Genomic DNA, 26,074 nt, shown 5'->3' with positions numbered 1-26,074 from the left:
ATCATGGAATGGCATGGATTGGAAGAGGCCTTAGAGCTCATCTCGTTCCATTCCCCCTGCCACGGGCAGGGACACCTTCCACTATCCCAGATTGCTCCAAACCCTGTCCAACCTGGCCTTGGACTTCCAGGGGTGGGAGAAGACTGCTGCTCCACAGCACCCCCATGGCATCATTCCCTCTCCAAGCTGGAATGGGGATGGGGCATGCAGGGAAGGAAGGTGCTCAGCCTGGCAGCTCTGCCATGGCCAGCCCTGCTCAGGGAAAGTTTGGTTGAGGAATGGGAGAACCAAGTTCACCTTTAAGAGAGAAGCAAAGAGGGAAGGCAGAGCCTGCTGGGGGAAGCAGGTTTGCTCATGCCAGGCAGGCCCCAAGCAGAGCTGCAAAATCTACTCAAGTTTATAATTTGCTGTAATGAAGCTGCTCCAGGCAACAAACCCTGAGTGGCCACAGCCGATGGAGCCAGTGACACAGATCCCTGGGACTACAGCCTGCCATGGAATCCTACCCCTGCCAGGATAACCCCTCAGGTAATCACAAAAAATGACCAATTAAACAGTCTGTGTGAAGCCATCAGAAAGGCTGAGGGGATTTACTGAGCTCAGGGTGGTTTTCCAGTCAAGGGATCAGACAAATGTTCTTCCCCACGCAAAAAGCCTTGTGTTCTGTGGGGACACAGCAGCAGGCAGGGCTGGAGCAGGGTTCCCATCACTGGGCAGTGTGGCACGAGGAAGGACAGGCCCAGGAGGGTCAGCAAGGGGCTGCACAGGAGTTTTAAAGGGAGTTACAGTGGCAAAAGCACCTGGACCATCCCAAGGCTTCAGTGGAACATCCCCCCCTCCATGGATTGACCAGCTTTGGTCCATCTGGAAACCTCCCCAAAGCCAGAGCATCTCAGCCATCCCACATCATCCCAGCCCCCCTCTTCCTTGAACTCCCAGCCCTCACTTCCACAGGCAGCTCCACAGACTGGCTGCCTTCACCCCGAGCACATGCACATGGAGTTCCTGCTCCCCAAAAAAGCTGGAAGAAGGGACGACCCTAAGGTCACTGGGGGTGATGGGCTGTGTGAGACTGAGCTCCAGACTGGAGTTAAACTCCAACACAAACCTTCAGCCCCTTCATTTCTGAACCCCTTTTTCTCCCCACCCAGCCTCTCAGGACTTGCCCACAGCCCCACTTCCCACCTATCAGGTGCTGCTTTGTGTGGCTGAGCAAACCCAACTCAGCTGGAAGCTCTTATGCCATTAAACCAACCTCAGTCCCCTCACAGCTTTTTCTGTGTCCCTCTGCAAGTCTGGGGGCTCTCAGCCGTGCAGGCAGAGCCACGTCAGAGGACTTTCTGTTCACCTTCAGGGGTTGCTGCTGCTGGAGAACAAGTGCCACGTTCCTGCCCGTGGCTGCTGTCACGGTGAGCTGGGAGCTCTGAGCTCTGTCCCAGTCTGGGTCAGGTGAAGTGGACTGGTGTCCTCAAGCAAGGGGTTCCCCTCTGTCAGGACATGAGCTGCTCCCTGGTCCCCAACCTGTGAGCAGTGGGGGCTGTAATTATCCTCTGGCCCTCGCACAAATTGCTCATTTGACTTTGAGCGTGGAGTGCTGATGCGCTGGCTGGGTTTGGAATTGGGGCTTAAATCAAAGCACTTCCTCCAGGGAGCTGGGGGAGAAGGAGACAATTAGATTTGAGCCCTGAAGTTTTACAAGTCTAATAAATTTCCTGGTAGCCTGCGGCTGCCGTGGAGAGCCAGGCGAGAGCCCTCGGTGAGTGAGAGCCAGCATTTCTCAGGGCAGGGAGCCACAGAGGCACCACACAGCTCTGTCTGCAGGGGGGTGACTTATCTGACCCCCTCACTGCTGCCCCTGGCTGCTCTGGAGCTGGGATGGGAACTGGGAGTGGAGACACCACATTCCTCATGTCCACTGTGACCTCGGTGGGGGGACAGCACAGCCGGGAGTGACAGTCCTGAATCCCACTCTGCACATCCACAGTGGCCTTGGAGCTGGTGGGTGGCAGAGGAGAAGAGGAAGGTCAGAGCCAGCAGTGTGGAGGGAAGCAGCTGGACACAGCGGGAAAAGAGCATCTTCTTAATTGTGTTTCACAGCATTGCTGGAAAAGGGACAGTGGCAGAGAGGTGGCAGAGAGGTGACAGAGGTGTTGGCACTGACACAGCGAGCACCTGGCAGGGACAGGACAGGGCAGCCCTGGGAGGGGCAGCAGGATCACCCCCAAAAACTCCTACACCCTTCGTAAGGCACAGCCTTGCCTGTGGCTGCTTGTTATCCTGCTGGAGCTGCTCTTCTTCCACTGGGACCTAAACACACCCCACCTCACCTCAGCAATGCTAGTGGGGGAGAGGACAGAGAGGGGAGCTCCTTTTCCCCGGGAAACAGCTCCCGACAGCCCCTGCAGCAAACCCATCCTCTGCCACCACCGAGGCTGGTCCCACCCGGGCTGGGCTCGTGTCTCCTCCCACGGGCAGGGGAGATGGAGCAGCTGGAGGAGCTGCTCAGGGGCTGTCCTGGGGGGAGCACGTCCTGGCACAGCGACCTGCCCACGCCTGCCTGGGCTCTGCGGGGCTGGGAGGCAGCACACCCCGGCTCCTGTGTGCCATAGGATTGTGGAATGGTTTGGGTTGGAAGGGACCTTAAAATTCATCTCATTCCAATCCCCTGCCATGGGCAGGGACACCTTCCACTAGAGCAGGTGGCTCCAACTTGGCCTTGGACACTTCCAGGGATGGGGCAGCCACAGCTTCTCTGGGCAACCTGTGCCAGGGCCTCCCCACCCTCACAGGGAAGAATTTCCTCCTAATATCCAACCTAACCCTGCCCTCTGGCAGTGGGAAGCCATTCCTCAGCTGGGACAGCACAGGAGGGGCTGAGGCAGAGACACAGCCCAACAAGGAGGGCTCTGAGTAAAAACGAAGAGCCTATGGCTCCTGGGAATTCTCCTCCTGTGCTGTCTTGTCCCAGATGTGGTGTCCCTGTTCCAGACTGTCCTCTGTTCCTGCCCTGGCACTGCCAGGTGCAGCAGTCCCAGTGCCAGCAAATCTCTGGAGAGGAACAGAATTGCACTGGAGAAAACCCCCTTTTGCTGCCTGAAGAAGCAGCTCCTCTGCTCTGTCCCCCACCTTTGCGGCCACCTCTAGTGTTTGTTTAACATCAATTTGCTGTAAATTACATATTCCTCCAACACGATGTAAAATATGTTTTATGCTCTCATTTTCCCCCTGTCTTCCTGCTAAACCTTTTTCTTTTCCAATTTGAGCTGGATACGCTGTGCTGGGATTAGCAGAGATGTGTTTAAGCAGCCAGTCAACCCTCAAGCACTTCTCATAAAACCTGGAGGTCTCTGCAAGTCCCCTGCACTTGTCGCTGGTGACCATAAATCCCCATTTCAGGGGGGCTTTTCTCTCCCTCCCCTTTTCTTTCCTCTCTCCCACTTCAGGCAGGTGAGGGGTTGCAGTGTGTGGTGGCTGGAGCTCGGCAGCACACGGAGCAGGACCGGGTGGGTTTCAGCAGGGTCTGTTCCCCAGCTCATCCAGGTCACTGGGCAGGGAGCCTGGGAGCACCCCCCAGTTGCATAGGGCAGTGGGGGGGCCTGTGGTTGGTTGGCCACTGTCCCCTCTATGCCCTGTGCCACCTGCCAGCAGCAGCGTGCAGGACACAGGGCACAGGCTGGTCACAGCAATGGGGACGAGAGAGCTGGGCTGGGGGGGAGTTGATCTCTTCCTTTAAAGCAAATATTTCCTTACATGGGCTTTGCAAACCCCTCATCCCAGGCTGAATTCCTACATTTATCTCCAAACAGAGATTTCACCACGGATGAATCCAGGGCACCCGCTCCGGTGCTTCCCCCCTGCTCGTGTTTTGTCTTGGGTTTTTGGATGGAAACTAAAGTGTTGGAGCATTGGCAAGGAACAGCATATCCTGAACAAGCAGAGCCTGGGCTGGGTCCAAACACTCCAGCCAGGATGAGGGGGAGTGGAGATGGGCCCTCACACCATCAGAGTCTCCATCGCCTGGAGATGGTCAGGGAGGGATGATCTGGGGCTGATGGGGCACCAGCAGGGCTGTGAGCAGGTCCTGCCTCCCTCCAGATGGGCTTTAAGGTCCATTCCAACCCAAACCATTCTGGGAATCTATGTTGGTCTTCCACAGGAAATCCACCGAGGCCATAAAGACTTAGACAGGGGAGATCTGCGTAAGAGGAGATATATTTGGATATATATATAGGGATTTATATATTTATTTCTATAAAAGGGAGACAGGACCTCTTGTTTTCACTGGTAGTAGAGTCGGATTCTGCTGCAGTGTAAAACAGCAGGAGGAAGGGCTGGCACTGTGCACAGGAGCAGGATGGGGCCAGACGGCTCCGGGTTTGGTTCCTTCCAGGTGGATTTGAGGTTTTTCCCCTCCTTTTCTTCCCAAAAGTGGGTGAAGATGGGGAAGGAGCAGGTTAAGCAAATACTCCTCGGGCAGCTTTACCTGCCGTCGCCCTGGCAACGCGGAGTGCAGGCAGGGCACGGGGGTGCGGGCAGGGCGCGGGGTGCGGGCAGGGCACGGGGGTGCGGGCAGGGCGCGGGGTGCGGGCAGGGCAGGGGGTGCGGGCAGGGCACGGGGTGCGGGCAGGGCGCGGGGTGCGGGCAGGGTGCGGGCAGGGCGCGGGGTGCGGGCAGTGTGCGGGCAGGGTGCGGGGGCTGCGCTTTGCGGCCACTTTCTCCCGGACTGTGCCCGCCGGGAGGGGCAGCCGGGGAGCACCGCACCCTCCTTTGGTGCAGCGGTACAGCCCCTCCGGTTCCCCGAGCCCCTCGGGGAGGACAGAGGGCGCGATGGGGGTCTGCTCCCCCCGGGCAAACCGCCCTGCAGAGCCCGTGCCCCCTCGGGCATCCCCAGCAGTCCCCGGGAGCGAGGGGACCAAGACCCCGGGCGCTCGGGGCAGAGGGCAGCAGGGAGTGAGGAAGCCTTATCACCTTTTTCTTTTAATTTTCCAAGCGCTCCATAAAAATTATTGTCCCGGGGACATGTGTAACTAATTAAATGGTACAGGGAGAAGAAAAACACGGATTTTTTAAGAGACTTTGAATTATGACTGGAGGTGAAGGAGTCGGCAGGCTCAGGGGATAATTAATCACCAGAGGTGAGATGTCCTGGCTCCCTGTGCCAGCGCTTGCTCCCGGCTGCCAGAGCTCACAGGGCATAAGCCACTGCCAGCGCTGGGAGCAGACAGGGAGCTGGCACAGGGATTTGGGGTGTCTGCAGAGCCCTGGGAAGAGCCATGTGCCTACTGAGCACAGGATACTGCACCTTCGCACCAGGGCCACCACCACAGCAGGAGCATCTTCCCAACCAGCTCCATGGAGGCTCTCCTGGAGCACATCCATCCCTTACTACATGTTCTGCTCCATTCAGCTCACCCATCAGGATCATCCAAATTCCGTCAGTGTCCCCTCAGCAGCCTGAAAGCAGCACAGGGAGCCAATCACCCAGATTACACTGCTGCATCCCTCTGTCGGAGCACGTAATTTAAAAAGCATCCCAAACCCAGCAATGGTCCAGGTAAGGAAGCTGAGAAGACTCCAGGGGGAAAGAAAATGTTGGGGCATCTCTGAGCTCACCCCAGCAGAGAGACTCCCAATCCCTACCTGAGCTGAGGAAGCTGTGGGAGTTGCATTGCTGGCTGCTGCCCCAGCTCCGAGGTATCCCTGTGGATCGGGCACCTCTGTGCCAAGGTGCCCACCTGGAGCGAGGAGCAGGGAGGGTTCATCCCTCTGACACCCTGACAGCTCTCCCTGGCTGCTACCTACAGGGTGGAGGAGCCCCATTCCTGCCCCAGCCTGTGCAAACACGGCCCGAGGAGCCTCCTGGTGTGATGAGCATGTTCTGGGCTCCCAGGGAAGCACCCGAGTCCCGGGAGAGCCTGAGCCCGTGGGGCTGGGCAAGGCAAGGGGTGCCCAGCCTGGGCACAGCCCCCCAGCCTTCTGCTGGGAGAATTTAGATTATTAAAGTATTAGGGAAATTATTATCTCAAGCTTCTCTGCTGTTTCCATCCCCTCAAGCAAAGCCCTGCACAGAGCTGGGGTGGGAGCAGCTCTGGGGTGGCTCCAAGGATGGGGGTGGCACGGACAGCGTGGGCAGGGGGGGTTTGATCATCTCTGAGGAGCACAAGCATTTTTGAGAGGTGACCAAACACTTTCCAGTGGAATGCTGTCGTCAGGAAATGCTGATTCCACACACTGGAGAAGGGTTTTGTGGAAACATATATATTTCATCGATGTGTTTGGTGAATAATTATGAAAACATACTGCGAGGTCCAGGGGCTCCATTCCAGCTTTAGCATTTTTCCTCTTAGCTAAAGCATCAAAAATCAAACCAAAATGCTTCAAAAAACACTTCCAAGCTTAGCGAGATTTGGGGTTTTTTTTTAAGATAATTCCTTTATTTATTAGATTGTAATTTTTTTCAGTTTTAGGTTCAGGTGAAATTTCTAGATTTAAACTTAATCTTCTCCCAGGGGGTGAGTAAAGAACTGTCAGGGCTTTCTGGCTGCACCTTAGCTGTGAACCTGACCCTGAGCCCAGCGTGAGGTGGGAATGGCGAGGAAGGACTGGTGGCCTGATGTGTGTTTGAACAACAGCTGGGTCGGGGCCTGCGGTGTCACATCCTGTATTGATTGTCCTCCTGTCCCCCTCTGGCCCTGTCCTGTCCCTCTCTGGTGGCTTTGACCCCTGCTCCCAGCAGGATGTGCCCCTGTGCTATGGGAGCAATACCTACCAGCAGGGAGGGGCTTTCCCCAGTTGGCACCATGTCCCAGGGGATGGTGGTGGGGGACATTTGGTGGCCGTTCCCCTCCTGTCAGTGTCCCAGCAGCGCTGGGAGCAGCAGCGAGTGGGGCTGGAACGTTGGGCCCCCTCCATTAACATTTTGCTCACCCTGTTCGAGATGTGAGTAACCAGCACCTGGGGGCCCTCCCAGCCCATCTGAACAACCATTTCCATCTCTGACCACAGCAACTGATGTCCTATTTTCCCTTCATTCATATGCAGGTGGCATGGGAATGCCAGACAGGGATGGAGCTGTCCCCGCACCCCTCGCTGCTGGGCACTGAGCTGAGCCCGCTGCTCTGGTTTTACTGGAGCTTTACTGTTTTCCTCTGCCCCAGTGACACCAGTAGAGCCGGGTCTGAGGTGTGGAGGCCAAGCCTGCAGCCCCTCTGTGCCGGAGGGATGCCTGGTTTATCATTCAGCTCAGCCCCAGCGATCTGTAGCTGTCTGCCAACCGCTGCCGGCCCCGCGGGGGGATTTGTCTGCAGCATTCCTGCTCCTTGGCACAGGGATTGTCAAGGTATGTGTCTGCCTGGCAGGCCCTGGTTGGGGTGGGCTCTCTAAGCAGGGGGGGACCAGTGGAGCAGGGACCCCACTGCCAGGGCAGCCCCACATGGGGGGCCCAGACCATGCACAGCCCCACAGAGGGCACAGCCCGTGGACAGGTCCTCTCCCAGGGACCATAAATGAGACAGTCAGGAGGGAAAGAAATGCAATATGAGCACTGAGACTCCTTGTCACCTCCTGCCAAAGCCCCCGGAGCATCCTAGAGATGTGGTCTATATTCCCTCTGAATTTCCTGCAGCTTCTTGGGGCTCTCCTGGGAGCATGAATTTATCGGATGTAATTTCATTTTGGGGTGGTTTTTAAGTAATTAAAAGACGACAGAAGAAAAGGTGAAAAATTGCAGGAAGGATCACCAGGGCTGTGAGGGAATTCCCCAGGGAGAACATAGCCCAGTGCAACGGGCTTAAAATCTTCTCCAAGCAGAAGTGGCTTTTACACTGCTCTGCATAACCGGGGGCTGAAGAGTTTGTCTGAGGTGCCAGGCACAAGGCACTGACAGAGCTCCACATTCCTCTCCTTGCGCAGGGAAAGGGAGCAAATGCTGCCTGCAGGAAAGATTCCAGGACCTGCCAGGACTCCCTGTGGTTGGGAGCAGGGATGGAAGCTGAGACAGCAGTCCCGCTGGGCAGCAGGTCACTGTACACGGCGAGGTTGGCTGCTCTGGTGGAATTTGGCAGGGCTGCCCGGGAACAGGGAAGCTGCCCCGCTTGGACGAGTGTCTGAGATGTGTCTTGCTGGAAATCAGCGCCGGGATCACTCAGACAAGTTGTGCTGTGGGGTCACTGCACAGTCCATGGCTCTTGCCCGGGGATGTGTGCTGAGGAAGCAGAAGTCCCTGGCTGCACTCCAGGAACAGATAAGCTGTTTAGTTATAGGATAACTAGATTAACCAGGCTGTGTGGGGCCAACAGATCACAACTGCTACGCCAGAGATCTGGAGCTGATTTGCCCCTTGGCCTGTTACGATAAAGCAGCAGGTTCGACCTGGAGCAAAAAGGAAGGTGGGAAAAGCTTGTTGCAATGTCAGGAGCAGCACAAGTACCAGGGATCCAGCTGGGACAGCTTCTGTGACAGCTCACAGAGACAGAGAGGTGATGTTGGTGCATAACTCTTCCCATCCCCTTACCCCTGGTGAGTTCTGGGATCGCATGGACCTCCTGAGGCTCCAGCTGTGCCCACCCTTTGCACCAGGGAGCCCCAAGCAGCAGCAGTGCAGCTGGGAGGGTGCAATGAGGCATCACACTGGCATTAATTCACCTCTAACCCCAACTCCAACCTTCCTCCTCCTGCACCCTGGCTTTCAGAGACCTCAAGCAGGCTCCAGCTGCTCCCCACACTTCATCCCGTCTCGGAGCTATCCCCGCCTTTGCAGTGAGAGCTCCCACATCTCCCTGGAAGAAGCACAGGGCCGTGAGTTGGTGGCCCAAGTGGCCCACCCAGCTTTGCTGCTAGCCCTGGATAAGGCATTTAATGCCTTTGGCTCTTAGCTCATGCTGACTTCGGGAAGCAGCACTACAGACCGACTGGACTTGGTTAGTTAATGCTTGGTAGGCACCTGGAGGACAAGCTCTGACTCATAACAAGTGAATCTGGGACAGTGAGAGCACACAAACCTTCCTAACCATAACACCGAAGCCATAACAGCTTCCTTGGGATCAGCTGTGGAAGGGAGAGCCTGCTCATCCCAGGGACAAGCAGCTCATTTGCAAAATTAAAGGACTAACCAAGAAACCAATTTTTTGGGGCGTAGTTTCTCGCTTGGTTGTAGGTGGTGCTTACCCTGCTAATTGTCTGTGCCCAGGGCGAGCTGTGTGGGGTGTTATCCCAGCTCCCAGACCCAGGGGCTGGGCTGGTACTGGGGATCCCTCCTGCATGGAGGAAGGGCTGAAGGTTGTCTCCTTTCCAGGAAGAGGAGCATCCACTGCATGAGCTGCTCCTGCATGCTGGGGAAGGGCCTGTCTTAGGACATGGTCCAGACAGCACAGTTCCAGCTCATCTTGACATCCCTACCTGGGGTCGGGGTCTTTGCTGGCAGCCTCTTTTTCTGAGACACCCCTTTTCCCACTGGCTTTACCATGCAGTTCCCAGGGTGTTTGATTTAAATGAGGCTGATTTCAGAGACCATGAGTGAGGAGGCTGGGCTCAAACCCACAGCCAAATCCTCTCCTCCAAAGAGGCAGTGAGTTTTCAACACTCCTTCAAAGTTCCTCCAGAGGACATGGTCAGCAGTGAGTCTGTTCTCCTGCCCCAGGCTTTTGGATGTCCTTCTTCCCAGTGGATTTATACTCTCCCTGTTGCTCCAGTCTTGCTGCACCCAGGGCCCAACCAGTTTGTCCTAACATTGGCCCGAGCATGGCTCATTTTAGCTTTCAGAGTGGAGCAATCCCTCACACCATGTACGCACAGATGAGGGAAAACAGCCATTTCCATCCTCCAGACCATGGGATGCAGAGGAATGGGCTCGTGGAGATGGAAGAGGTGTGAATGGATGGGCAGAGACACAGTGCTGGCTCAGCTGGTCCCTGCCCCGTCACATCCTGCCTGGTTTTCCCAGCGGGTTCCCCCCTCCCGGCCTCCCGGGGTGTTTTCTTTGCACCAAAGACGTCTCCACTTTCCCCACAACACGTACTGAGGCGACCACACAAACCAGAGGATGTGAGTCGGAGCAGCTCCGAGTGCACCGGGCAAATCTGATCCTGCCAGATTAGGGGAGGCATTAAGGAGGCTTTGAGCCCTCGCCTGGGTCTGGGGTTTATGTATGGCCCCGGTCACTGCTCAGAGAGTGCCATTCCATCCATCACACCCGCCTGCCGCAGCCCTGGCACCCCGCCAGCCAAAGGTAATTTTGTGCTGAGTGATATCAGAAGCCGAAACGAGCCCCACATACTTCGTGTAATTCCCAGAGGCTGTAAAACACCTCGGCCGTCTCCCATCCAACATTTATGTGTTTTGCATTAAACTTCCCCAAATTAGTGCTAAGTGCATTAAAGTTGTAAAAATGCCCTGAGTAAAACCCCATTAAACGCTTAAACGGGCGGATGTGGTGCACCCCCAAACCCCTGTAATTTGGGTTTAAATTCAGGAGCCCCGTGAAGCCCAGGGCCTGTGCCGGGAGCAGCCCGGGAGTGCCGTGGTGGAAAGGATGAGCCATCCCATTGCCAGCCCCCGGAGCAGCTTCTTCCCAACAGGGGATTCCTTTGAGACGTCAGACTTTGCAACTCTATTAATACTCGCTGGAGCATCGGATGCAGACAAGACAGGCCAGGGGACAGAGGGGGAGGAGGGAGGGGGAGAGGAAGCATCCAGGCCTGGATTCGTGTGCCAGTGTCCCCAGCGTGTCCGGGGACAGGGGGTGGCAGGGTACCCTGGGGTCCATGGGCTGGCCTGTGCTCTGCTATTGTTGGGCTGCAGAAACCTCGGTCCTGCTCCAGCTGCTGAGGATGGAGCTGCTGCCACATTCCGGGAGGAGCCAGAGGGCTGTCAGCATGTTGGCAGGAAGCTTTCCCCCCCAGCTCGGGTCAGAGAGGGTGGTGGAGAACCCCCCAGCAAGGCTGGGGGACCTGAGTGACCTAAAGCACATTTCCCAGTCTCTCCCAAATCCCCCCAGCATTCCCTGTACCCTCAAAACACTCCACCAGCCCCAAATGCCGTGTGCCACCGGGAACCTGGCACTGAGCCCACGTTATTCAGTTCATCCCATCTCCTCTGGCAACCCTGCATGTGTTTGGTGTTTACATCCCAGGATGCCTGGATACAGCCGACCACACTCGTGGCGCTTCCCATCAGGAGCTGACATCTTCCTCCCGATGCCGCGTCCGCCACAGCCCATGGTTGGGAAGCAGATTGGCTGCTGCAGTGTCTCCTGTGCCAGACTGTCCATGTGAACCCAGTGATGGGAAAGACGTGGCACCAACAAGCTCAGGAAGTGAAATGTCCCATGGAATTGTCCCACAGGAGGAGGAATGGGGGTGGAAGGCAGGGAAACTTGCCCTGATTGCCCAGAGTGAAAGCAGCTCAAGGCAGGCAGGAGCTGCCCGTGGGGCAAGGGGAGGGAAGGGAGGGTGATGTCCCTGTGTTTGCTTTTCCTGTGTGTTCCCAGAAAGGTGGGGATCTCTTCCTGGCTGGCTCCCAGCTGAAGTAGCCTGGCAATTGTGCAAACAGCCATAAAATCACCCAATCTGAGGAGGAAACAGCTCTGCCTCCCTGGTGGCTTTTCCTAAGGGAGAGAATTATCAGCTCAGCCTTCAGCTCAAGGAAAGCAGCCCAAGGGTCAGGGACAGGGATTTGGCTTCTTCGATCCAGAGAGTCATAATCCAAAGGCTCTGTCCCATTCTCTCTGCTGTGCTCCTGCCTCCCCTGCACATTCCACACCTCCCACTGTTTCCATAGGCCCACCCAGAATCCAGCCCTGTGGAGAAGAGCTTCCTATTTTATCCTGTTTCACCCCATCCCACCCCATCTCATTCCATCCCACCCCATCCCATCTCCTTTCCCATGACCATTCCCACTCTGGACCCTCTCTCCCTCGCTCTGCTCCTGAGGCAGGAGTTGGGTGCATGGCCAGGTCTGTGTGGGCTCATGCCCATTACATCCTATTCCTGCTCTCAAAGGTACCTGTTCAATTTTTTCGCTGTCACTTCCCAACCCTTTGGAAACCTTCCCAGGATGTACTTACGGAATTACTGTTCCTGCTCTGAAGAGAAAACAGCCAAACCTTGTTGTACCTCCTCCCGTTACCATCTGAAAGGAGGATTATCCTCCCCACAAAGGGCCACATATTTGGTTAATGATGTTTTCACTGGTTTGAAAGTGAATTCTAGAAAGTCTCCTTCCCTCCTGTGTCTCCTTCTGGCTCCAGCTCTCCACGTTCCCACCAGGGACAGGACAAGCCCTGGTCACCTGCAGTCTTTCCTGCTGGAAATGATGGTCTCAAAACCACTCTGAGATTGGGGATTTGGTTTGATTTTGTGCCAGGTTCCCAGTGATCTGCATCCCCCAGCCCACCGTTGTATGGAGGGTCTCGGGGTGGGTGTGGCATGGAGGGAGCTGCCACTGCTGATCCAGAGAGAAATCCAGGAGAAGAATTTGTTGAGTCCCCAGGTTGGGGTTGGAGGAGTGACCCCAGAGAGGAGATGTGGTGCCCTCCCTATTTCAGTGCCAAGCATCCTGCCCATTCCAGCAGAGCCGAGATGATCCAGCTCCCAGCGAGGCAGGACAGGGATGGAACAGATTTCCCCATGGTCAGGAACAGCTGCGTCACATTTTTCCTCACAATCATCTCCAGGACACAAAAATTAGTGGAGAAACAGGAACAAAACTCCAGACCTGAAAACCTTCCATCAGTTCTGAGTTACTGGCGGGCTCTCCCAGCCTGGATCCTCCATCCCGCCGGATCACGCTGCCACTGGCACCGCTCGCACGGAGCACGAAGCCTCCAAAGCTTCATGATCAACTGTGTTGTTCTTTTTTAGCAGCCACGGTATTTATAAATGGTTGGTAAAATATTTATGTTATGAGCCACTTTGCCTTGCTGCTTTAAAAAATTAATGTAACATTAACTCGGCTCCGAACATTTTGGTTTTTAAAAATTGAGCTGAAAATTAAACAATCGCTGAATTTGTGGTGGGAGTAACATGGCAGCAGGAGTATTTATCACATGCAAAAGGAACGGGACCGTCACTTCTCTGCCAAAGACATCAGAATTCAGGAGTATTTTTATGCCTTGAGTAAATATTCTCAAGGTTTTTTTTTTGAATAGTTTAAAAAAAATAATAATAATAAAACCTGGTCGTTAAGGACAATCAAAGCAAAGCCGAAGACATTGATGTCATATTTAAAAAATACAGGAGACTTCAAGATAAACTTTTACATTGCTCAAATATAGAAACTAATTATACCTCCACAGCCTCTACAAGGATTTCTCTGGAAGGTCCCTCTGGTTTTGTCCTCTTTAAAGAACTGCTGATGCTTCGTGGAAAATACAGATAAACAATTTGTTCTCAAGCCCAGCCTGGCTCTTCCCTCTTCCCTCTTTCTCTCTCTTTTGTCCTCTCCTACTGAGCTCCACAGATGGAAGCAGAGGCCAGACTCATTTTTGGTGGCATTGCACTTAGGGGTCCATTCCAGGGCTGGTGGTCCCACCACGGCCACCCCCGGGCAGCTCCTCTGTCCCTTCCACTGCCACCATTCCCCAGCAGGACTCAGGTCAGGGAATCGCAGCAGCAATTTGTAAAACCTCAGGAAAAACTGCTGTTTGCTTTCTTTTCTAGGACCTTTCCAAGCCACAGGAGTGTGGTGGTGCCAGAGGTCCACGGTCAGGTGGAGCAAGGGCAGAGTCAGAGGAGGAAGAGGAGAAGGAGGAGGCTCTTGGATGGTTTCCTCCTGCCCTGGAGGCAAACCTTTCTCTTCAAGATGGAACACGCCGGAACCTGCAATAAGCCCTTGAGATTGCTTTCCCAAAAGAAGCAGAAAAGGGTGAGTGAGGAGACAGAGCTCTTCCCATGGGGATAAATACCCAGTTGAGTAACCCCCATTTGAGTAACCCTAATAACCCTCTTCCATTAACGCTCAGTACGAGCTGAGTCATCAGCAGGAGAATGTTCCTGCATTTTCAGGAACAGCCTGGGATTTTAGAGCCCAACTGGATGATGGCACTTAGAAAGTAATCAGTTCCATATGCTCATCCTCCCAACCCCAGGGGGCTGGAAAAGGTCTTGAGATGGGCACCCCCAAAAAGCCCTTCTGCTTTCAGCTGCCAGGGAAAGGCTGATGGCAAATCCAAGGAACATTCTCATGGAGCAATTGTGCAAGAGCAGGCTTGTCCATTAGCTGTCAGACCTACCCATGGTTATAAAGCCTGAGGTGAAAGGGCTGGGATGGAGCAGCCAGCTGAGGAAAAGGGGAGATGATAAACCTCACCAAACACCACGGAGGAGAAAGGCTGCCCCGAGTATCAGATCGGGCATGATAAACTCAACCACCAAGGGAACCAACCAATTACTGGGAGAAAAAGGACACAATGTAGAAGGTCGGGGTGGATTGTCCTGCTGTGGATGTGCCAAGGTCAAGGAGAAGGAAAAACAAGCCTGACCAAGGCGTGGCGGCAGCGAAGGAGTCACCGGCCTCCCCTACTCCTCACATTCTTTGAATAGCTACAGTAATAACAACAATAAAACCCAAACTCCACCGAAGACACTGATGTCATCTCTGAAAATATTTTAGAGACCTGCATTTTTTATACTAATAAAATAAAGGCAGTGATTAATCCAATCCCAGCAGGCCTTAAAAGGCATTGCTCTGGCCGGCGTGTCTGCTGCCCGTGAGGTGGTTTGTGTGACACAGCGGGCGGGAACTGGCTATTCCTGCACGGGAAAGGAGGTCACAGAGCTGCGGAAGGGCGAGCTCTGGGAAAGGGAGGTGAGAAACAGAGACATGACTGTGTCATGGAGGAGAAAGGGTGATGGGGGGAGGGCAGCAGAGCATTGTGGAGTCGTGGAATCATTTGGGTTGGAACAGCCCTCTAAGATCATCGACCCCAATGGTTGCCCAGCACTGCCGAGGTCATCACTAACCCATGTTCCCAGGTGCCACATCCACAAGATTTTTGGACACTTTTAGGGATGGTGATTCCACCACTACCCTGGGCAGCCTGTGCCAGGGCTGGACAATCCTAGCCATGAAGGAATTTCCTAAAACCCAACTTAAACCTCTCCTGGCACAACTTAAGGCCATTTCTTCTTGTCCTGTCACTTATTACCTGAGAGAAGAGGCCAAAGCCCACCTGGCTCCACCCTCCTGTCAGGGAGTTGTAGAGGGTGAGAAGGTCCTGCCTGAACCCCCTTTTCTCCAGGATGAAACCCCCCAGCTCCCTGAGCCGTGCCAGGAGTGGGATCTCAGTCAGTCTCAGCACCCTGCAGAGACTGAGAACCCAAAGTGAGCTGGGAGAAAACCAGCAGGGGAGACAACCCACTCTGCATGTGCAAAGTCAAGCAGGCAGGGAAGTTTCCTTTGTGCCATCCTTCCAACCACTGGTCATGTTGAGAGAGGAAAGGAGCGTGGTTGGGCCACCCAGAGAAGCCCAGGAGGATGTGCTGGGATCACCACCAGTGCCAGGACCTGTCCCAGCCTTGTGAGGGTGGCTCTCTCTGTGGGCTGTCCCCACACCTGCCCTCTGAAGGATGCACTCCAGCCCAGCAGCAGCAGAGGAGCCTCTGCCTAAATTGCTTCATTTAATCTATTGTTCAGCTGACTACATTGAAAATGGAGCATGTAATTGTTTCCCCGAATAGAGTCGAACACCATTAAACGTTGGTCTGAAGCTTTGCCATCCAGCAAATATTCCAGCTGGCTGGGGATCCTCCGGGATCGGCTCTGCGTCGCCATGGTTACGGACTGTCCACGGCTTTATTCCTACAGTTAATTAAAAAGCCCGTTTTACGAGGTGGCCGTGCCCGGGGGTTCGCTGGCACTCGGCCCCTCTGGTGCCCATCCATGAGCACCACACGACGCTGCAGCCCCGGGCGGGCACCGCGCTCCCACCCACAGCGGGAGACACTGCCAGGGGTGGACATCCCATCCACAGCTGTGGGCTTTCCAGGGGATTTGGTGTTTGTCAACAAAAGGTTTGTAACCCCAGGTGAGGGACTGCGCTGTCTCTCCTGTCTGCTTGTCCATCTTCCACAGGTGTGCCAGAGGTGGACCTGCAGCAGGAGCGGGAGAGAGCTGTGCCCACTGGGTGTGGGTAAAGGGAGAAAGTGGCTCTTGAAAGAACTTTGTGCCCTCAGAAAGCTGAGTGGGAAGCACAGCCCAGCTCCAGGAGGAGGTTGTGGTGTCCTTGGGCATGTTCTTAGCAGCAGAGTTGTAAGACCACCTTCCCAGGCAGGGAGATGAGTCCCAGGGAGGGTCTGGCTTTCATAGAGCCATGGAATAGTTGGGTTGGAAGGGACCTTAAAGCCCATCTCATTCCACCCACTGCCAGGGGCAGGGATACCTTCCACTGGACCAGGGAAGGGAAGGGAAGGGAGCAAGAGAGAGTGAGGGAGGAAGGGAAGGAAGGAGAGGCAAGAACAGCGAAGGAAAAGCCTGCACACAAATGAGGCTTAATTATCCTAATGGCCTGTAGCTGATTATCAAAGCCAACATTTAGGGCTGGGTATTGGATCCCATCTGGTCTCTGCACAGCCTGGAGAGGGCTGGGAGAGAAGGAGCTCTGGTGAAATCCCTGTGAGTGCCAGCTGGGGGGGGGCTGTGCCGGGGGCTCAGCTCTCCCTGGGCCCCACAGAACACCTTCTGCAGCCCAGCTCCAAAACCACCCTCCAGGGCTGGACCCTCAGGGGCTGAACCCCACCAGCCCCCCAAACTCCCAGACAGAGCTCTGGGGGCTGCGTTTCATCCTCAGGTTGTTCCCAAAGCAGGATTCCCCATTGCATGAGGAATTCTGCGCTTGGATTCAGGGAGGGAACCAGCTGCTTTATGAAAGAGAATTTTTGAATCCTTTTGTCAACAGCTAAATGTTTCAGTTGATAGAGTCAATGCAAGATGCAATATTATAAATATTAGATTAATTGTATTGTATAGGATTTATATCACATAAAGATCCAAGGAGTTATTTTTACCTCTGTGAAAGATAAAGCAAGGGAGTTAAAGTGATTTGTTCAGACACATTCCTCTCAAAAACTTTGTCAAAAGCAGCAGATTCCCTGGGAATACTTTGATTTCGATAAAACTGCATTTCTCAGTAGGAAAACCAACCTGTCAACAACTCCAGGCAGGGCCCTCCCACAGAACCGAACTGGCTCCAGAGAGGCACTTCCATAACTGTGGAGGTTGTTTTCCTTCTGAGGGGCCATGAGAGATCAGTGGTCCCCCCAGGGCCATCCTGTCCCTCCAAGGGGCTGTACACTGTGATAATTAGGGGGGCACTATGAATTCCATCACCCCACAATGCCATGTACATCCTGCCCCCGTGCATGTGAAACCTCAGAGCTGGTGCTCCTTGCTGTGGACGCTCCCACTGGGATGGCACACAGCAGCCAAGGGCCTTCCCAAACCCCAGCCCTGCCCCATCCTGGCCCTCCAGGACCCCCAGGGATCTGTGCACACCCCAGGGGAGAGATGGTTTGTGAGTCCCTCCATGCATGGAATGGGTAAAAGCCATCAGTGTAGCTCTGGCTCATCAGCTTTGCTTTCCCAGCAATAAAAAATATCCAACCTGCAATCCCTCACCGAGGAATCAGCTCCAGCCTGGAGGAGCCCACGTGCCCACCCTGGTGAGGTCAGGACCCCGGTGTGCCAGGCTCCCCCAGCTCTCCCCATACCCTCTGTCTCCCCTCCGACCCATCCCAGGTAACACTCCTCGGATCCGAGGCATCCCGGGATGCACAGGGGGTTGTGCCTGGCACTGCCGAGCTCCACTCCAACCGGCACAGGGACGGGATGTGTCCTCCTGGGAACACAACATCCCTGCCCAGGGAACATGGTCCTGCCAGCTCCTGAGAGTCTCCACCCTCCACTTAAACCCTTCACAGGTGATAGACCTCAAACACTCGAGCCGTGTCCTTGTGTCCCTGGTGATGCTCTCAGCCGGATCCACATCCCCGGTGTGCACGCGCGTGTCCGGAGCGTCTCCAGCTGCTGATGGAGGCACTTGGAGCAAAGATTATTGTGTGTTTGCTCTATTTCCAAGCAACCACTTTGCTCCTTGTTCTGATTGTTGGGCTGGTGATCCAGCAGCTCCATGGAGGGGGTGCCCCCCCGCCCCCTCTGCTCCCACCTCACCCCGGTTTCCCACAGCCCCTTCCCAGGGCGGCCTCCGCTGCCTCCCCTCCCGTCCCAGCTCCGGTGGCTGCTGCTAAATTTAGTGAGGAGCTTCTGTCCATTCTAATACTAATAGGCCCATTTTTAATAATGATGTTTTCACAGCAATTTCAGCCCATCACGGTGTCACAGGGGTATTGATGAAAAAAAGCCTCTAATCCCTGTTAATAGATTCCATTTGACAGCGAACGTGTCTCAATGTTCATTCCCAAAGGCCCCAGTGGTTTCGGTGTCACTTAGGGCTGACCTTGGAGGGTAACGAGACCTTCTCCAGAAGAATGGCCCAGTGTCCATCTGGAATGGGGCTCCTGGCCCCCTGACTCCCTTTCCCCACTTCTCAGATGACAGGGCTTTCTCAGAAAGTCTGTTTTGGGAGGTCCCATGGGGTGAGTATTTTATTTGCTTTTTCTTCTCTCCTGCACACGAGCTGGGCACAAGGGTGGGTGCTCCTTCCTTCACAGCTCAGGAGATGGGGATTTTCTCCTCAGCCTGCCTGCTGGGAAAGGGAAGATCCTCCTTCTCCATGGTAAGAGATGGGGAAAGAGGAGATAAGGGGAGTGGAGTGGTGTCTGTTCTGTGGAGCCAATGGGAGCTGCCAATTCCTGTGGTCCTGACTCACCACTGGCGGGGCACAAGGTGGGTGTCCATGCCAAGGAACCATCCTGGAGCCTTGCAGCTCTCCCAGAGCCATTGTGTCTGACCTGTGTACGTAAATATCCCAGAAAACACCTGCTGGATGGTGTCAGACAGCACCTAAGGAAGCTGTGAGTCCAGAAATCATTAAACAGGGAAGAATAATTGACAGTTCCTCTCCACATGTGGGGAGCTCAGACAGGACCCTCCAGCTGGGAGCAGGTCCTACCCACTGTCCTGCTCAGAGAGGGGGAGAGAATCCACCCCCTACACCTCACGGGATGGACAAACAGGAGGACATGGTGTGATGGAAGTGCCCCGTGGCTGGACCCCCTCCTGCCGAGCTGCGATGGGCCGTGAAGGTGTGAGAGCCACCTCCAACCCCTGCACAGCCTCCCAGCCCCCCACGAGTCTCCCCCAGCCCAGAGGTGGTCTGGAAACAGGCAGGTCATCCCTGTCTGGCTGTGAGCCCTGACCCTGCCAGCCCCCAGCCCCTGACCCCTGCTCCCCTTCCACGCTGTCCAGTTCCTTCCCCTCCTGTCCCCTCCTTTCATCCCCCTCGGATGGAGCAGCTCCATGTGTGTCCAGGGGCTGGAGGCATGAGCCAGGGGCCCCTGGCAGTGGTTTGGGGGGCAGGAGGAAGGGCAGAGCCCTGCTGTAGCTCACAGCTAAATGCTGCCTTTCACTCCAGCATTCCCGAGGAAAGTAATGAGAATAATTAAAGGTAATTTCATTTATTTCAGCTTCAGTGTGTAAAGCAGATGGGGGTGGGGGTTTCCAGCCTCTCACTGAAGGAGGGAAGGGCAGAAAGCAGAGCTCTAACACTGAACTGCCCACGGGGACTGCAGGGACCCCTTTCCCCACCTGGCTGTTTGTGGGGCTCACCTGAGAGGGGGGGACCCACAGTGGTGTGGGGGCACTTGGAGACTGGTTCTGGGGGACAAAGGTGATCCCGGGGGAAGCCTTCCCTTCGAGAGACCTGTGCTGGATACGCCTGAGCCCTGCACTAAAATAACCCTGGAGAGAGGTGTGGAGCAGGGAGAATTTCCCTGGAGCAGGGTGTTCCCAGTCCCTGCACAGGGAGCAGTGATGCTCACTGAAGCAGTGCCAGCTCAGCTCAGCCTGGGAAGGTGGAGCTGTGCCTGAGAGCCCGTCTGAGGGTGGAGACAATGGTCCCAGGGACCCAGACCCCCTCAAAGTGGTGACAAGGGCACTACCAGCACCCTGCATCACTGTCTGACCCCAGGGAATCAGCCCTGGGATCCGGGAGCAGGACTTTAATGGGCTGTTAGTCACAGAAACATCCTGACTGAAGGGACCTAATTGGATGGTGACGATGCTGAGCTGGGTAATTAGGAGACCATAAACCACACAGGTCACAGCTCCTCCAGCAGCACATTCCATCACTGCTCCATGAGCAGGGTGATCCTCCCCGAGCCCTTCTGTGTCACACACAGACACTTTGTGGGGACTACAGAAACTCCTCCTTCATCCCAAGACTTATCTCCATCCTCAGCATCCCAACAGTGGCCCCAGGTGGCTCCGGGCGAGGGGAGAGCTGAGGAAACCCCGCTTTCCAAAATATGATCATTCCCTAACACATTCAAGCGTAGGGAATTGCATCCCAGAGCAACCCAACCCACCTTCCTGCAAGAGGGGGCGGGTGGGGACAGGGTGGCAGCGCTGCCAGGAGGTGATGGAGCAGCCTGAGCAGAGACACCCACGTCCCACTGTGCCGGCTGTGACGCGGGGACGCCTCAACTCACCTGAGCTCTTGACCCCATTGTGTCTCTTCCACATGAATTATGCCAGTGCTCAAACTTCCCCAGCACACACACTCATTAAATATAAATTTTATCCTCAAATATTCAACAGCAGCGTTGTGAATGGCGTGTTTGGGTGCGTTTGAAATGTTCCCTGTGCCGGGAAGTGACAGGAGCAATCCAGCTGTGGGAGAGGAGGAACACCAGGAGATGCCCATGGCCGGGTGACACATGCAGGAGGTGCAGGATGAGCTTCTGAACATCTGCTCTGCAAGGATTCATGGACAGGAGTGGATGTCAGGGAGAAATTTGTAAATTGTTCCTTACTCTAAATGTGATTCAGAAAAGTGTCCTGAATCGTAGAATCACAGAGTGATTTGGTTTGGAAGGGACCTTAAATATCATCTCGTTCCACCCCTCTGCTGTGGGCAGGGACACCTTCCACTAGCCCAGGTTGCTCCAAGCCCCGTCCAACCTGGCCTTGGACACTTCCAGGGATGGGGCAGCCACAGTTTCTCTGGACAACTTATGCCAGGACCTCACCACCCTCACAGTCAAGAATTTCTTCCCAATATTTAATTCTGAAGTGCCATCAAAAAACAAAAGCATGGAGAAAGGCAGGAATCCCAGCAGGAATGCTTTCCCTGCATTTTTCCCTGTCTTCGCATCACCAAAATCACATCAGTGGCTTTCTGGCATGAAGGCATCTGAATGTCCTGTGGGTGTATCCAGTACAAGAACCGGGTCTTGCCACTGGTACCTGTCCTTGCTCATCCCAGGGGCTGTGAAGGAAAGCTCAGAGGGCAGCACGTCACCCTCCTGCCCCGGTGCCTCTGGGGTGCTGCTCACCCTTCTGGCTGCTCCCGGCTCCCGAGGTGACTGTGTGAACCCGCTGCCCTTTCCCGGTGCCCCCAGCCCGGGGGGAAGGTGTGCAGGGGCCGAGGGCTGGCAGGGAGCCCGCGGGTCCCCTCGGTCCCAATCAGCTGTGATTGAACGCAGCCCCCAGCCCCCGGTTCCTCCGCACGTTTGACGACGACGAGCATCCGTGGAATCTGCAAGCCATTAGCTCTCTGTTATCTTTCTGGAGATGCTGAGGTGAGCCATATGGAAGCACTTACTCGTCAACAGCCTGGGACAGAGTTTGGTGGGGTGGCCAGGACTCAGCCCTTTGTGAACTGCAGAGAAGCTGGAACGCGTCCATTGACCCATTTAATGAGCTCCGGCAAGGGGAATTTCACACTGTGCCTGGAGCAGCAGTAACCTTATATGTAGAGAGAGGGGGAGATAATTTCTAATCTTGTCAATCACGCCGTTGTGAAATCCGCAGCAGGGTTTCTTGGAGCGGGAGGGCCAAGGAGAAGGCGGAGGGCCTGATCCAGGTTCTCGCAGAGCAGGGCTGCACAAGAAAGGCCTTTCATTATTTTTCTTTGCAGTCTCCTCATTTCCTCGCTGAAAAAAACAACAATATATTTATTAACTAGACAAATATTTGACTGGGACAACATGCTGAAATGACCTGCAAACGCCTCCTCGTTCCCACCAAGAGGGGTTCCTGCTCTCACCCGCAGCCCCAAACCCTGCAGGGCCTCCAGCAGCTCCGGCCACCCCCTCCTCCCCCTCATCCAAAGGAGGGGGAAGAGAGGAAAACACCTCCCCCAGGTACCCCACTGGCTCAATCCCGCCTGCCACATGCCAGAGTTACTCGGAGGGGCTTGCAGGGGCTGCCGGGGGCCACGTCGAGGCACATCCTTGTGATGGGGGCACAGCTGGTCCAAGCTCCATGGTCCTCAAGGGAGGACAGAGGGCACAAGGGTCTGTATTTAGGGGACAACGGTGTTACCCCAAGCCAGCCCTTCACACATCAAAGAATCACAGAATTATGGAGTCATTTAGATTGGAAAAGACCTCTGAGCTCATTGAGTCCAACCACTGACACCAGCGGGACCCTCTGATGCCACGGTGCTGCTGCTCCATCATCTCCACTGCGGGGAACCACGCCAAGACTGAGCTCCAAGCTAAAGAAACAAACAGAGCCTTTTTTCCCTGTTGTTTTTCCTGTTTGCCTAAGAAACATAATCTTTCCCCAAAATGAAAAAAATAATAATAACGTACAGGAAGGCCCCAAGCATGAGCCGGTTTGTGTGCGATTTCAATCAAAACAGGCTTTGAAAAACAAATTCCTTCGATATTCATCACATGTGTAAAACACATTAAAGGGGGACAGTGGACTGGGCTGGAGGACCTGAGCCCTCTGGCTCCTGCCCATGCTGGGAGATGTGGCCAAGCATCAGTGAGAGCTTCTCCAGCCTGGTGGGACCCTGTTGTAGGATTGTTTAGGTTGGAAAAGCCCCCTGAGAACATCAAGTCCAATGATTCCCCCAGAACTGCCATGGCCACCACCAACCCATGTCCCCAAGTGCCACATCCACAGGTCTGTTAAATCCCTCCAGGGATGGGGATGTTCCAGACAAGGGGGCAAGTTGCTGCTCCAGAAAAACTGCTCACATTCTGTGTGAGCAGAGAACAGGAGAGATCCATGTTTTCCTGGCCTAAATGGAGCCTCAGAGAGCAAAATTTTAGTTCTGCATCTTGGGGTTCACTTTACAGAACCAATGCTATAATTCCCATCTTATGTTCTGCTTTGAAGCCCTGATGTCCAGCACCCTTGTGGCCCCAGGGATTGCCATATTCCTGGGTTTGATCCTTGCAGACTGGCCAGACATCACAGTGCTGGGCTCTCCCTGCCCTTGGCAGCCACATCCTTGCAGATCCCAGCTCTGTGTGACCCCACGAGCCGCCTGCCTGGTGCCTCTCACACCTCTGTCCCACACCGGGGTACATTTGAATTCCGCTGTTATTTTTTCCTCTCATTACTCTGGATTCTGACTTATTTGCACATAAACCAACGCAAAGTGGTGGACACACAAACAAGCCCACATGTCCCCCACTGCCTCTGGCAGGGTCCCTGCTCTCTGCTGGAGCCCCAGCCCTCACTGCTCCATGCTCTGATCATTATCTGGAGCAACACAGCCCGTTTTCGGTGGGTTCCTCGTTTTTACAAGGTGTGATGAGGAAGGAATGCTGTGTACAGTTTAATTAGGGACTAAGTGCCTTGGGGGAGTGGGAAGCAGCAGATACCCCATGCACCAGCCCCAGACACTCTGCCCCCCATTACAGCAGCCCCTTTGATGTCTCCAGTCCCAGTGTCCCACCGTGCAGCCGAGGGCGAGGGGAGGAACTGGGAGGCTGCACGGCCTGGCAGCCCCTCTGTTGGTCCCTGCTCTGAGGGGCTGAAACTCCGCTTTTCCCCAGCTCCAATTTCTGCCCCAGTATTTTGTCCAAACACCTCTGGGAGTAGGAGCTGAGGGTGAGCACAAGCTGCAGAACAGCCAAGGATAACAGGATGTCCTGGCCAGAGGTTTACCTCCATGGACAGGGCAGAGTCAAGGGCTTGACTGGCTTCTACTCTCCCAAGAACCTGGGGCTGGGTCCTGCTCTTCCCTGCCTGAGTGTCCCTATTGTCTCTCTGGATGCCCCTTTTCCCTGCCTGATGCAGAACAGTGACTCAGAAATGAGATTTGGCCTCAGGAATATGTAAATTCCCAGCACCCTCCCCAGTGGATCCCTGGCCCCAGCAGGGAGGCTGTGAGCTAACCCCTTTTTCCCAGCTGTGGTCCCTGCAGTGAGGGGCAGCACCCGACGTTCATCCCACCCAGGGAGTGCCCGGGAGCCCAGCGGGTGCCAGGCAGGGATCCCAGCCGGGCCGGGAGCTCTGCTCCCACACGCTGGGGAGGAGCTGCTCCTCACCCCGTGACTCACGGCTCGGTCCTGGGAGGCTGAATCAGCACCCCGAGGGCAGGAGGGGGCCCTTCCCTCCCCCTTCTCCGGGGAAGACGTGGTGACCTACCCCTGCTCCGTCTCCCGACTTGTTGCGGGCTGCAGGCACATGTTGTGGGAACTTGGGCTGTTGTGTCAGCGCTGCCTCATCCCGCCCGTCGCAGCCCCGCGGGGTCGGGGCTGGGGCGGCCCGGGGGGTCCCACACGGAGACTCTCCGGAGCCGGAGCATCGCCCACCCGGGGAGCCGCGGCCGTGCCCCGCCCTGCCCTGCGGAGCAGAGGGGCACCCAGCCTGGCACTGCCCGCGGATCCGCGCCTCGAGGCGTTCCCGGGGTGCAGGGGGGCTGAGGACACGGCGGGGATGGGATGTTGGTGATGCTCCAGTGAGCTGGGACCCTTCTCCTCCGCGAGCCTTCCCCCAGCGCAGCCCTGACAACTCCGCAGGGAGCGGCTGTCCCAGGCTGGGCTCAGCGGGAACCAGGGATGAATTCAAGGCTGGGTGAGACCCCTGCCCTCATCCTCATTGTTTCCCATCCCCACAGGGCTGTCTCCAGGCAGGGCAGGACAGTGCCCTGCCTGCACAGACACCCAGCACCGCTCTCCTGCCTCCTCCTCCTCCTCCTCTCCCACAATGTGACTCCTCCGTTCTGTAAATAATTTCCATTTTCATTTCTGAGCACAGGGGTGACACATGAAGTGGAGATGTGAACTCAGCACACACACACATGCCTCCCCTGATTAGGACAACTTTTAAGTAGGTCAGAGCCTGGATTGGAGATGCTTGATAGCTCCCCTGTAAAACATCCCGACTTTAATGCCCTGGATGTTTTTGTGATGTGAAATGGGAGCGGTTTATAGGGGCAATGTGGGGGAGCAGATGTTCCTCCCATGCTGGGGGAGGGCAGTGGTGGGGAAAGTGACTGCTGTAAGTGAACTGGTGATTAAGGTCATTAAAGAACCTTAACCCAGGGGCACTGGGGGGATGGGAAGGGGACAGCCGGGCTCCATCACCACTAACAAGCCACTAGCCAACCATCCCATCCCATCCCATCCCATCCCATCCCATCCCATCCCATCCCTGTGCAATCCTGCTGGACAGCCCTGGCAGTCACAGCTTCCCAGAGTCTCCACACACCCCTCAGTTTAGGTGCCAGTGGGCACTTCTGACTATATTTCTGTATTTCCTTAAATCTCCAGCTCCCGGAGTCCTGTGATTTCAGGAGAAAGGTCATTTTTAGCATTGCATTTCCTTTTTTTTTTTTTTTTTGAGGAAAAATAGTAGGTCACCCACATTTGTGGCTGGGAGAAAACCACATTTTGAAGGAAGATCCTTCACCTGGCATCTCCCAGCTCACCCTGCAGTGCCCATAGGCAGCTGCCCGGGAGCTCATCTGCCAGTCCCCAGCCCCCACTCCCCCCACACATCTCCAGCCCCTCAGCGATGCATTTGCTGATGAGAAAGGAAAGAGGCACGATTTAAACCTGACCTCTCACCCCAAGCTGTGTCTGTAATCTGACAAGCAAACCTTAATAGGCCGAGCCAGGCAGCGGAGCCCAAAGCCCAGATAAAACCCAGCCCCAACGACAATTCAATTTCCTTCCATGAGATCAACTTGCAGCTTTAGCAAACCCACTTGTGC

At 55.2% G+C, this 26,074-nt stretch overlaps 1 long non-coding RNA gene across 1 annotated transcript; it reads right to left on the bottom strand.

Annotated features, from left to right (window-relative positions):
- LOC113956560 lies at positions 1 to 24,567 on the bottom strand. Its single transcript, XR_003530876.1, has 3 exons — positions 24,557 to 24,567; positions 21,036 to 21,072; positions 1 to 75 (listed from the first exon to the last, which is right to left on the bottom strand). It is a non-coding gene; the product is annotated as an uncharacterized LOC113956560 (long non-coding RNA).
- Positions 24,568 to 26,074: the final 1,507 nt, after the last annotated feature.

This window comes from Corapipo altera, unplaced genomic scaffold (genome assembly GCF_003945725.1).
Source record: "Corapipo altera isolate COAL_440 unplaced genomic scaffold, ASM394572v1 107b, whole genome shotgun sequence".
Taxonomy (NCBI): Eukaryota; Metazoa; Chordata; class Aves; order Passeriformes; family Pipridae; genus Corapipo; species Corapipo altera.
The sequence above is the reverse complement of the archived record's forward strand: the minus strand, read 5'-3'. Positions and strand labels throughout refer to the sequence as shown.